General features: G+C 55.7%; 1 pseudogene; it reads right to left on the reverse strand.

Moving 5' to 3' along the window:
* Positions 1-11: 11 nt before the first annotated feature.
* Positions 12-12,592, reverse strand: LOC133358754 (eukaryotic translation initiation factor 3 subunit D-like; annotated as a pseudogene).
* Positions 12,593-12,824: the final 232 nt, after the last annotated feature.

Consider the following 12,824-nt stretch of genomic DNA (forward strand, 5'->3'; position numbering starts at 1 on the left):
CACGTGTCCCTTCTGTCACCTTTGGCCCACATCCTTACCCTGGCCCGTCACGTGCCCTCGCCAGCCAATCGGGCTGCTACGTCCTCAGATGCCCCCTCTCCTCTCTGCCAGCCACCAGCACTACGCCCCCTAGGGACCAGCTCTATGACATTGCATGCCCTGCTGGCAGAGAGGGCTACTACACTCCCCGTTCCACTATCAGTAACTGGCGGTAAGCGCCGTAGTGACCCATTCTATGTCACCACACAAATAAACAGATAGAGACACACACAGACACATCAAACGCACACACAACTCCTGACGACGCTCTGGCCGGCAATTACTAAGCGCGTGTCCACGTGTCAGAGGTCGCAATCGGGTACCCGATACCCGTACCCTACCCGATACCCGGCTACCCTGGTAGCCGTTTGCGACCCTGGTGCGGCCGGGTACGGGTAGCCGGGTAGGCCGTGAGTCACTGGTGAGTAACCGTTTGTCACTCATTTCCCAACGTCTTGTCTCTTCTCACAATTCAAGTTCCTAGAATCAACCCACCCGCGCCTGCAACATGGCTTCATCCCAGAGGTCGCAATCAGGTACGCGTACCCGTACCCTACCCGATACCCGGCCGGGTACGGGTTTTCGGGTATCGGGTAGGGTACGGGTACCCGTTTGCGACCCTGGTGCGGCCGGGTACGGGTACGGGTAAAGAATCAAAACCCGTTTGCGACCTCTGCCACGTGTCTCACCCGCGAGTCCCACTCGTTGAGGGTCTTGATGTTGATGAAGGAGACCTCTCCGTTGGCCCCGGTCAGCACGGCGTCGTGCTCGCAGCGAACGATCAGTTCGATGTCCTCTCCCAGCTTCCACTTGCGGTACCTGCGGGAGGACGGAGGGGGAGGGCCACGTTGCCGCGTGAGAATCGGGAGGCTCGCGACGGACGCTGCCTGGCGGAGTTAGGGGCAGTCGCCCCTACGGCAAAAACTAAGGGCGGGGGGGGGGATCGGGGCGAAGCTCGCAACAACGAGCGGAGCGCCACGCGTCTGGAACGAAGCGGAGCGGCGGAGTGGGGAGCACAGACGGTGCCATTTGCCGGTCATCTCAGGTCGGTCAAACGGGTCTGCCCCGTGACCTCCTGCACACAGCGAGCCTTAACAACACACTTCCCAATGTGCAAGTAGCCTGGCACAAGCGCTCTGGTGATATCCCTGCCGCCTAAGTGTCAAATGGCGGCCGTTGTTGTGAGTGCGAAGGTGTGTGTGTGTGTAGGTGTGGTGTAGGTGTGTAGGTGTGTGTGTGTGTGTGTGTGTGTATGTGTCCGGCAAAACAACCTCCTACCTCCTCGCGGTGCCGGACGGGCAACACTGTCGGGCAGTGCTGTGGGGGGAGGGCCAATGCCCATTGGCCTCTCCCCTCATGGCGTCTGTGACCACCACAGTGGCTAAACGGGGGCTCTGGACGGGTGTGAGGGGCTGGTAACCCCTCCACCTTCAATTAACCACCACTAAACCACGAATTAAACATAAACCTGTAACAAATAAGCTTGTGCCGGAGGCCCCGGGGGGTCAGGCTTTTATGACGTCTCCTGGCCAAACCCCATTTGGCGGAGCCAGGAGATTGAATTTTCACCCTCGGGGCTCCTCCAGAAACAACAAAAAACCATTGCGGATGGCCACGTGGAATGTTCGAACGCTCACTGCGGAGGAGAGGCTGCCACTCCTCTGTCCGGGAGCTGGACCGGTACCGCCTGGATCTCTGTGGCATTCAGGAGGTCCGGTGGACCGGTTTCTGGCTCCTGCCACCATGAGGGGTGGACAGTCCTTACTCGGGGCAGGAGACTGCCAAACAACAGGGTGTGGCTCTTCTTCTGAACAAAAGAATGAAGGGGGCAGTGGGAGCGTGGCGGTGAGGATGTGGGAAGCTGTAAGCCCCAGGATACTTTGGGCTCGCCTTCCCATCAACCAGAGGCGAGGAGTGGTGGTCGTGGTTACTTATGCCCCCACCGAAGACGAACATCGTGGAGGGATGGCAGGCAAAGCCGATGAGTCCGACGCTTTCTATGACCTCCTGTCACAGGTGCTGGCTAAAGTGGCCACTCGGGACAGAGTCATCTTGTTGGGTGACTTCAATGCCCGAGTTGGTCATGATGCTGGTACCTGGTCTGGAGTGATTGGAAGGCATGGGCCAGATCAGCTCAATAATAACGGTAGGAGGCTGCTAGATTTTTGTGCAGCCCATGGGCTTGTAATTACCAACACGCTCTTCCGGCATCGGCGCATCCACACAACATCATGGATACATGCCGGGTCCAAGCAAGAACATCTGCTGGACTACATAGTGACGGACCAGCGGATGCGAACCCATGTCCTTGACACCAGGACCTACCGTGGAGCTGATCTGTCCTCTGACCATCGACTAGTCATCTGTAAGATGCGCCTGCCTTTCTTCCACTCTGGTGGTGGGTGTACACCCAGGATCCCATTCCAACCAAAAGTGGCCTGGTCTCAGTTAGCTGATGAAGTTGCAAGCGAGAATTTCATCATCGCTTGCAGCTGGGTTGGCATCGTCCCCCACTCCACCTGATGTCGAGGGGAAATGGGCGAGGTTTAAGACTGTGACTCATGCAGCTGCAATGGCTGCTTTGGGTACGCGGTCCAGACCTCCCCAGAAACCCTGGGCTGAACAGAGGAGGTGTTCAGGTTAAGTTGAGGAAAAAGCGTCAGGCCCACTCTCATCGCCTACAGCATCCCACGTCAGAGAATGAGGAGGTTTACCGCAGCCTTCGCTCGGAAGTTCGGAGAGCCGTAAGGCGTTGTAAGGATGGGTGGTGGTCGCGGGTTGCTGAGGAGATGGAGGTCTGCCTCAGTGGCCCGTGATCACAAATCACTATTTAACTCCATCAAAAAAGGTAACCTGCAGGCCACACACCTATTACCATCATTAGAGGAAAAAACGGTGATCCAATCTCCGACCCCCAGGAACAGGTTTGCAGATTTGCTGAGCATTTCTGTGAAGTCCTGGGGAGGGGAAATTCTCTCAGCCAGGAAAACATCATGGCACAAGTGGTGATAACCCTGCTGAGGCTGCGGTGCCTCAAATATTGGAAGAGGTCACCCCTGTGAGTGGCTGGCTGAGGTGCCAGCTGTTGAGGAAGTACTGAGGGCGATCCGGAGTCTGAGACCAGGGAAGGCATCGGGCAGAGATGATCTCCCAAGCGAAATGCTGAGGGAGGGTGGCGTTTGTGCACAGACTGCCCTATATGACATCATAACAACAGTCTGGACCACTGGACGGGTTCCGCAGGACTGGAAGGATGCCCTGGTGGTTCCCCTCTTTAAGAAGGGGGACCGCTACAGACTGTAACAACTACAGGGGCATCTCACTCCTCAGTGTGCCGGGTAAGGTCCTGGCAAGGATTATTCAACATCGCCTTGCTAGGCACGCTGAGGAGAGGTCTTGCTGAGCCCCAATGCGGTTTCAGGAAAGGGCGGGTCCCTGCACAGATGCCATATTTTCTGTCCGTCTGCTACAGCAGAGGTGTAGGGAATTCCAAAAGACCTACATCTCTGCTTTATTGACCTGGTCAAGGCCTATGATACCATCAGTAGGACTGGGCTCTGGGTTTTTCTTCGTGCTTTCGGAGTCCCTGACCCTCTGCTCACGATCATTAAGGACCTTCATGATGGTGAGCGGGCCCGGGTAAAACTACGTGGCCGGGAGTCGGAGCCTTTCCCTGTACACCTTGGGGTGCGACAGGGATGTCCTCTGGCTCCCACATTATTTAACATCTATTTTGAACCGCGTAGTTCGTGAAGCCTTCAATAGCTGTACCGGAGGAATTTCCATTGGTACAGATATAATGGGAGGCTGATCGACGCCCGGGTGCGATCAAGGGATGGCTCCCTATTGGTCAACCACGTTATGTATGCCGATGATTTGGTAATAGCTGCTCATTCAGAAGAGGAGTTGGAGGACGCTGCTGCTGAGACTGGAGCGTGCCACTAAGAGGTGGGGCCTTACCATCAGCCCCACCAAAACTAAGCACCTGCCTGGGTATTTTGTACCATCGGACACTCCACCCCCACAACTCCCAATTGGTGATGGGGCAGTTGTGGAGAGAGTGGAGAGTTTCCCATACCTGGGCAGTGTGCTTATGACCGGCTCCAGTCTATCAGCAGAGGTCTCACTCCGAATCAGTCGAGCGGCAATATCTTTTCATCGGTTGCGTAACGCTGTGTGGAAGCTACCTGGTTCTGTCGCTCCGCACGAAGCTTCAGGTCTTCTCGGCCACGGTCATTCCCTCCCTTCTCTACGCTTGCGAGACGTGGACCCCCCTGGTGGAGCATCTTCGCCGGTTGGAAACATTTAGGCTGGCCTGCCTACGATCCATCCTGGGTTTAACCAGGCTGGATTGTGTGAGGAGCTCACAATCCTTGAAAGATCTGGGCAAAGTCCCATCAGTGGCTCCTCCGGCAGGCAAGGCTGCGTTGGCTGGGTCATGTAGCCCGCATGCCCAGCCACCGCATGCCTAAACAGCTTTTGTTCGGACCCGGATCGAGGGGCGTAGACCGGGCGCGGCACGGGCTGGAGAAGAGATGGAGTGATGTGGTACAGGAGGACGTGGAGCTGAGTGGACTTGCCGATGACTGGTACCAGCGGTGTCAAGATCGGCCTCAGTGGAGGAGGCTCGTGGAAGGACGCTACTGGGCAGTTGGAGGCAGTCGCCCTCCACAACAACGGAGGGCGGAGGAGCGACGCTCACACAACGAGCGGAGCGCCGGGTGGCTAAAGACACAGCAAGTTGGCACAGTAGGGGGGCACAGGTGGTGCATCACCAGTCATCTCGGTCAGCTCGGCAGTCGACCCGTGGCACTCTGGGTCTGCCCCGTGACCTCCTGCCAGCGGGCTTTCGACACTTCACGTGGCCTCAAGGTGCACTTGGCCTGGCACAAGCAGGCGTGGTGACGTCACCCGACCACTGTAGTGGCGAATGGCGGTTGTTGTGTTGTTGTTGTGTGTGTGTGGTGTGTGTGTGTGGTGTGTGTGGTGTGTGTAGGTGTGTGTGTGTGTGTGTAGTGTGTGGTGTGTGTGTAGGTGTGTGTGTGCGTGTGTGTTGGTTAACAGTGGGGGGCGGTAGTAGTGTAACGGTTAGCGCGCTGCGCTACGAACCCAGCGGCCCGGGTTCAATTCTCACTCACGGCCAACACGGTGACGATTATCTGAACCGGTTCAGGGCTTCCCCCTAGGTCGACTCAGCCTCAAATGAGTACCTGGTGCGGTGTGTAAACAGCGTCAACTAGAGAGACAAAGGTGGATGGGCGTGGTGCTGGCCATCAAAACCTCTCGTGTGCCGTGTCGGCCTTCATAGGTGCTCGCTAACAGCACTTGCCCCAACAAGTCTTAAAGGCTACACGGGGGATCTGTGTGTAGGAAGTGGTGGAGCAGTGGCTAGCGCATCGCTTACAAACATCAAACCCAGTAGTGGAGCGATATCTGAACAGTCCTGGGCCTCCTCTAGGTCGACTCGGCCTTAAACAACTGTTGTGTAAATAGCAGCACTGGGGAGACAAAGGAGGCCTGACATGGTGCTAGCCACCCCCGCCCCCTCAGCCTTAATAGGTGCTCACTAACCGCACGTTTTTTTATAAACAAACACCGATCATAATCTCATTGTATATCTGCCACAGATAATCTAAAAGGTTCCACGTATTTCGGAAGTAGATCCGCGGATTTCTTTCGGGTCCAGCCCTGATACACGGCGCTACAGAGTTATGTTTGGGATCCGCGGATTTCTTTCGGGTCCACCCTGCCGAGACGGCGCTTCAGAATTCTGTTTGAGATCTCAGTTTGTGGTTAAACGTAAAACGCGTGCACGTGCGCACAAACACGTTGGGGGAGGATCTCACCTGTAGCCCACAGACGCAACTTCCGCTCCCTGGAGGTCATCCTCCGTGAAGGGGTTGGGCTTGGGGAACTTGTACTTCTCTGCACCCTGAACACAGCACAAAGATCCCTATTTAGCCTTAACAGACTTGTAGGGGTGGGGAGGGTCTGGGTGGGGAGGGTGGGGCTGGGTGGGGAGGGTCTGGGTGGGGAGGGAGGGTCTGGGTGGGGAGGGTGGGGCTGGGTGGGGAGGGCTGGGTGGGGAGGGGCTGGGTGGGGAGGGGCTGGGTGGGAAGGGAGGGGCTGGGTGGGGAGGGTGGGGCTGGGTGGAGAGGGGCTGGGTGGGGAGGGGCTGGGTGGGGAGGGGCTGGGTGGGGAGGGGTGCTGGGTGGGGAGGGTGGGGCTGGGTGGGGGGTGGGAGGGGTGGGGCTGGGTGGGGGGGGGCTGGTCACCCCGGGGTGCCCTTATAAAACTCAACGTTTAACCTACTCACGCCGGCTTGTGCCCGCCCTCACAGTCGGGCATATTTGCGGAATACACCACGCCGCCGTTGACCCTGCAGGCCATTGACCGAGCAACCCAACGTTCCTACCAGCTCCCTCCGCAGGACAACGTGTTTATAAAGCCCACAGAAAACCAGCGGTCGCGCTACAGGAGCGCAATGGGGTTGAGAACTGTACCTCAACACGTTGGCGTGGACGGTCAAAGCCGGGATAAGGAAAACCCGCGATGGGGAAAGTTGAGTGTCGGTGGCGATCCATTCATACCCCATTGTCACATCTCCTCCCCGCGTCTCCCATCTGTCCACTGTGCCCCCACCCCGCTGGTTATCCCCACGTGCCCATGTCCCCCACCCCCATGTGTCCCGCGCGTGCCCCGTGTCTTCGTGTCTCCCATCTCTCCCCCCGTGTCTCCCATCTCCCCCCCGCGTCTCCCATCTCCTCCCCGTGTGTCTCCGTGTCTCCCCCTCATGTCCCCGCTTATGCCTGTATCCCCCACGTGTGCCCGTGTCTCCCATCTCCCCGCCGTGTGCCCCCACGTAAGCCTGTGTCCCTGTGTCTCCCATCTCCCCCATGTGTCCTTGTGTGTGCCTGTGTGTCCCGTGTTCTTCCATCTCCCCCATGTGTTCCTATGTCTCTAATCTCGCCCCCTCATGTGTCCCCGTGTGCGCCCAGCCCCCCGCCGTGTCCCTGCGCGTGCCCGTGCGTGGCACACCATCTTGAGGGCACTGCTGGGAGAAGTTGTGGTTGATGAGGTGGCCTCGAGTGCGAGGTTCCGGGGGGAGTGATGGCGTTCCCCTCCTCCTGCGGGGGCTCGTTCGCCGTCTCGCTCACCGTCAGCAGGTCTGACGCACGCGCACACGACAAGAGTTTAACACGCAGAAGTGGCGGCGGCGGGGACGCTTTCGCGACCAATATCATCCACAAGAGGCTTTTTGGGTTAGAACGCGTAAATACAAATGCGTCAATTCGTCACTCGTACAGCACTAACCGGTTGTGTTGGAGAGCCAAGCCACAACATTCACAACAGAGTCCGACGTCTCGCCGACGACGACGACAACCGCCGTTAAGTGGCGGTGACGTCACTAAGGCGCTTGTGCCATGCCGGGGGCACTTTTGAGGCCACGTCAAAGTGGTCTCAACAACACCGTGGATCGTGCCCGTCGTACTCGCTCAACGGAGGGCACCTCAACCCGTCATTCGTTGGGGGTGGGATACTTCTTCCAATATTTGAGGCACTGCAGCCCCAGCAGGGGTCAACCCCGACCTTGTCCATGATGTGTTCTGAACCGATTTCCCCTCCCCCAAAACCTCAGAGAAATGCTCTGCAAACCTGCAGATCTGTCTCTGGCTGGGGGGGTGTCGAGATTGGATCAGCGTTCTTTCCCCTGATGGGTGATAGGTGCAGCACCGCAGGTTACTCTTTTGATGCAGTTAAATGAGATCGACCACCCTCCCGTGTGCCGCGCAGGCCTTCATCGGTGCTCGCTAATAGCGCTTGCCCCAACAGTCCCTGCCAAGGCTACACGGGGGAACCGCTGTCTTTGTGTACTTCAGCGTTCTTCACCAATTTTCGGTCGGGGGGGGGGGGGGCACTTTCGCCGATAAGACATCATCGCTGCGAGGAGGGCCGCCGCACATTTGAAACCATTGCCGTTTGACAGCACGACGACGACGACGATGGGGAGGTGTTTTAACACCACTCTTAGGTTTTTTCGGTAAAGTCACGTAGGTAAAAATAAATAATAAAATTATAGAAATAATTATAGAAATAAAATAATAGATCACGACGTTTCGGGCGCAACACAAGCGTCCGTCATCAGGTGGGACAACCACATCAAGAAACAAGTTGCTGAAGTGGGCGAAAGAGCTGCTGTAACAAGAGGCTATATGGGTAAGAGACGGGGGCGGAGCCAGAGAGGAGAGAGAGAGGGGGGGGGGGGAAGTGGACGGGGCTGGGAGTGGGAGGAGGGAGACACTGGAGATGCGCATTAGAAGGGGGCTTTTGGCTGAGTTTAGGGGGCTTTTTGGCTGAGTTTAGGGAGGTTTTGGCAGAGTTTAGGGAGGTTTTTGGCTGAGTTTAGGGAGGTTTTGGCTGAGTTTAGGGGGCTTTTTGGCTGAGTTTAGGGAGGTTTTGGCAGAGTTTAGGGAGGTTTTGGCTGAGTTTAGGGAGGTTTTGGCTGAGTTTAGGGGGCTTTTTGGCTGAGTTTAGGGAGGTTTTGGCAGAGTTTAGGGAGGTTTTTGGCTGAGTTTAGGGAGGTTTTGGCAGAGTTTAGGGAGGTTTTTGGCTGAGTTTAGGGGGCTTTTTGGCTGAGTTTAGGGAGGTTTTGGCAGAGTTTAGGGAGGTTTTTGGCTGAGTTTAGGGAGGTTTTGGCTGAGTTTAGGGGGCTTTTTGGCTGAGTTTAGGGAGGTTTTGGCAGAGTTTAGGGAGGTTTTTGGCTGAGTTTAGGGAGGTTTTGGCAGAGTTTAGGGAGGTTTTTGGCTGAGTTTAGGGGGCTTTTTGGCTGAGTTTAGGGAGGTTTTGGCAGAGTTTAGGGAGATTTTTGGCTGAGGCGTTTTAACATTTGTGTATTGTCGGGGGGGGGGGGGGCACGTCAGGTGGCCGCACTAAAAGGCCATCAGGGGAAGGACACCACGGGGCCGCCGTAGTGACGTCACCGCCACATGCAACCAAGAACGCCGGTGTGTAGGAGAATGCGGGGGGGGGGGGGGGGGGGGGGGGTAGAAACCGAAGTCGGAGTTGTCCCTCTTGTCGAAGAAGAGCTTGGAGCCGACGCGCTGCACCAGGATGTCCCACGAGTAGACGGAGCGCGTGCAGCACATGAGCGTCGCCAGGATCGCGTCCGTCGCAAACACGTTCCCCTCGCTCTTAGCCAGCTGGGATGTCGCGGACACGCGCACACAAAGATGTACACACGCACATTAGTGTTGTTTAAACGAGAAGTGGTCAACCGGTATCTCATACCGGCACTTAACGGAACACCGACACGGCGTGTCCCGACACTTTCATACTCCTACGCTGCAAAGTTTCCGCAGACGGGGAAACGTCAGTGAAGGTTGAACTTCTTTCGCGCCGTCCGCAACCAACCGTGCTAATCGGAGGCCCTTTGGAAGGACAGCAAACTGAACACAAGAAGCAGTTCTAAAGAAATTAAGTTTTCACTTGTGCGTGTGTGAGATCTGGTGAGCTCATCTGACAAACAAGGCTGCATTGGCTGGGTTACGTAGCCCGCATGCCCAACCACCACGTGCCCAAGCTTGACTCGCCGGATGGAGGGGGCTAAAATGGCGTGGTACACGCAAGAGATCGGCTGATGTGGTCCAGGAAGATCTAAGTGGCCTTGACAATGACTGGTAAGAGCGGTGTCAAGATCAGCCTTTATAAAGGAGGCTCGTGAAAGATCCTACTGGGCAGATGGAGGAAGTTGCCTTCTAGCAACGAGGGCAGAAGGAGCGACGCTCACAACAACGCGCGGAGCATCGGGTGGCTAAAGCACAGCAAGTTGGCACAGTAGGGGGCACAGGTGGTGCATCGGCCACTCATCTCAGTCAGTCGACCCACTTGGGTGTCGTGTGACCTGCTAGCTCGCCTTCGACACTTGGCGTGTCCTCAAAGTGCACCTAGCCTGGCACAAGCGCGCCGTGGTGACGTCGCCGCCGCCACTCAGTGGCGAATGGCGGCGGTTGTTGTTGTTGTTGCACTGAGGAGGAGACCTTGCGGATGACGGGGTCATCGGTGGGTGGTGACCGTGTGGAAGATTCTTCTTGATGCTTTTCAGCGGCTTTCGGAGCGCGTCGTGATGCGGTCAAACGCCTTGTCATAGTGCTCCAGCTCCCCCAGACACTCTCTACACAGACACACGCAGACACATACACACACAGGCCACTATTACAATCATACAGATAAAGACCTCCCCCCCGCCCCCATAGACTGTTGGGGCAAGTGCTGTTTGCGAGCACATATGAAGGCCGGCATGGCGCACGAGGGAGTGGGTTACAAGGACCACACCCGGCCGCCTTTGTCTCCCCAAGCGGCGATGCGTTTACACGCCGCACCAAGTACTCATTTTGTTCTTTCGGTAAAGTCACGTAGGTGAAAATGAAATAAAACTAACTAATCTTCTTGGCTCTTTCGGTAAAGTCACGTAGAATGGCTGCTTGCGTTGTGGCCGAAACGTCGTGAGAATAATTTTAATATGTTTTATTTTATCATTTTTATTGTTTCCATTCTACGTGACTTTACCGAAAGAACCAAGAAGATGAATCCCTGCAGTCACGAAAGCTTTAAATCGAAAAATAACTAAATCACGACGTTTCGGAGGCAACACAAGCGTCCGTCATCAGGTGGAACTACCACAGCAAAATAGTTTTTACTGTAGTGGGCAGAGAGAGCTGTACGTGACAAGCCATTATATAGGGTAAGAGCCAGGTAGGAGGGACGCAGGGGGGGGGGGGTGTGGAGTCGGGGGCGGGGGTTTAAGCTGTTGTAGCCCCGAGGTAATTAGGATATTATCATATTATCATATCATATTAATCACATTGAAAAAAAATTGCTGTGTTGTTCCACCTGATGAAGGTAAGCTTGCGTTGCCTACGAAACGTCGTGATTGAGTTATTTTTATTTTATTTCATACCTACGTGACTTTACCGAAAGAACCAAAGAGTATGGATCCTTGCAGTCACGAAAACTTCACATCTGAAGCACTCATTTGAGGCCGAGTCAAACTTGGGGAGGCCCAGGACCGATTCAGATAATCGTCACTGCATCGGCCGTGGAGTGGGAATCCAACTCGGGTCGCCGGGTTCATAGCACACCGGACCAACCGCTACAAAGACAAAGAGCCCCCGTATAAACCTTTAAATACCGTTGGGGAAAGTGCTGTTAGCGAGCACCTATGAAGACCAGCAGGCCCACACGAGTGGGTTGCAAGCACCACATTAATATTTAGGCGATCTACCCAAAAAACCTATATTAGTGTTGTTTCTGTTGATACTACTGCTGATGATAGTGTTGATGATGACGATACCGCCGTTGTTGCTACAACCGTTTCTGCCGATACCGCTGCTGCTACCGACGACGATGACGCCGATTCTAATTGACGATTCTGCCGACGCTGTGGAGTAGAAGAGGCTCACATGTCAACGGGCTCAGCCACATCCACGTATCTCATCTTCATGAGTCGCGGGAAATCCATCTCCTCCTTGACGTCCCAGTCGCTGCGGACCTCCACGGAGGAGTCGCGTGGCTTCTGCTGCTCGCGCGCAGAGACGCGGACGAGGGGATGCAGGCAGAGAAACGCATGAGCAGAGCCAGAGACATGTACAGAAACACACGCCGCGATAAGGCACGACAAGCGAGAAGCACACACACGGATACAGACAGAGATAACAATCAGGATGTAGAGACACACACAGGGATGTACAGAGACAGATCTACATAGAGATACACATACACATGTACCAGAGATGTAAAGTATACAACGAGAAACACAGGGATGTAGAAAACAGAGATACAAAGGACACACACACACAGATAAACACATTCAGATATACACACAGAGCACACACACTGAGATACACCACAAAGACACACTCCCGTACAGCCTTTTAACAGACTGCTGAGGCAAAGTGCTGTTAGCGAGTAGCACCTATCAAGGCCGGCACTGCACGCAGGGGGGGTGGGTAGGTGGGCCAGCACCACACAAAGACAAAGATCCCCCGTGTAGCCTTAACAGACTGTAGGGGCAAGTGCTGTTAGCGAGCACCTATGAAGGCCAGAATGGTATATGAGGGGGTGGGTGGCCAGCACCACGCCCGACCGCCTTTGTCTCCCCAGTGGCGATGTTTAACACAGCACCAGGTACTCATTTGAGGCCGAGTCGACCTAGGAGAGGCCCAGGACCTGTTCAGATAATCGTCACCGGTGTTGGCCGTGAGCGGGAATCGAACTCGGGTCACCGGGTTCATAGCGCAGCGTAGCGAAAACCGCTACACCCACCGCTCCCCACAGCACAACACAAACAACAACAACAACGACAACAACTTGATGGTCTCACCTGCCCCTTCTGATCCCATCTTTGTCTCCCTCCAAACTGCTTCTGCAGTTTCTGAATCCTTTGCCGGTCTCTAACAACCGCACACACAAACACGCCACGCACACACACGCCACGCACACACATACACGCCACGCACACACATACACGCCACGCACACGCACACACATACACGCCACGCACACACATACACGCCACGCACACACATACACGCCACGCACACACATACACGCCACGCACACGCACACACATACACGCCACGCACACACAAAACACGCCACGCACACACATACACGCCACGCACACATACACGCCACGCACACGCACACACATACACGCCACGCACACACATACACGCCACGCACACACATACACGCCACGCACACACATACACGCCACGCACACACAC

Source organism: Lethenteron reissneri, chromosome 63, assembly GCF_015708825.2.
Source record: "Lethenteron reissneri isolate LAM-NWPU_2019-01 chromosome 63, ASM1570882v1, whole genome shotgun sequence".
NCBI lineage: Eukaryota > Metazoa > Chordata > Hyperoartia > Petromyzontiformes > Petromyzontidae > Lethenteron > Lethenteron reissneri.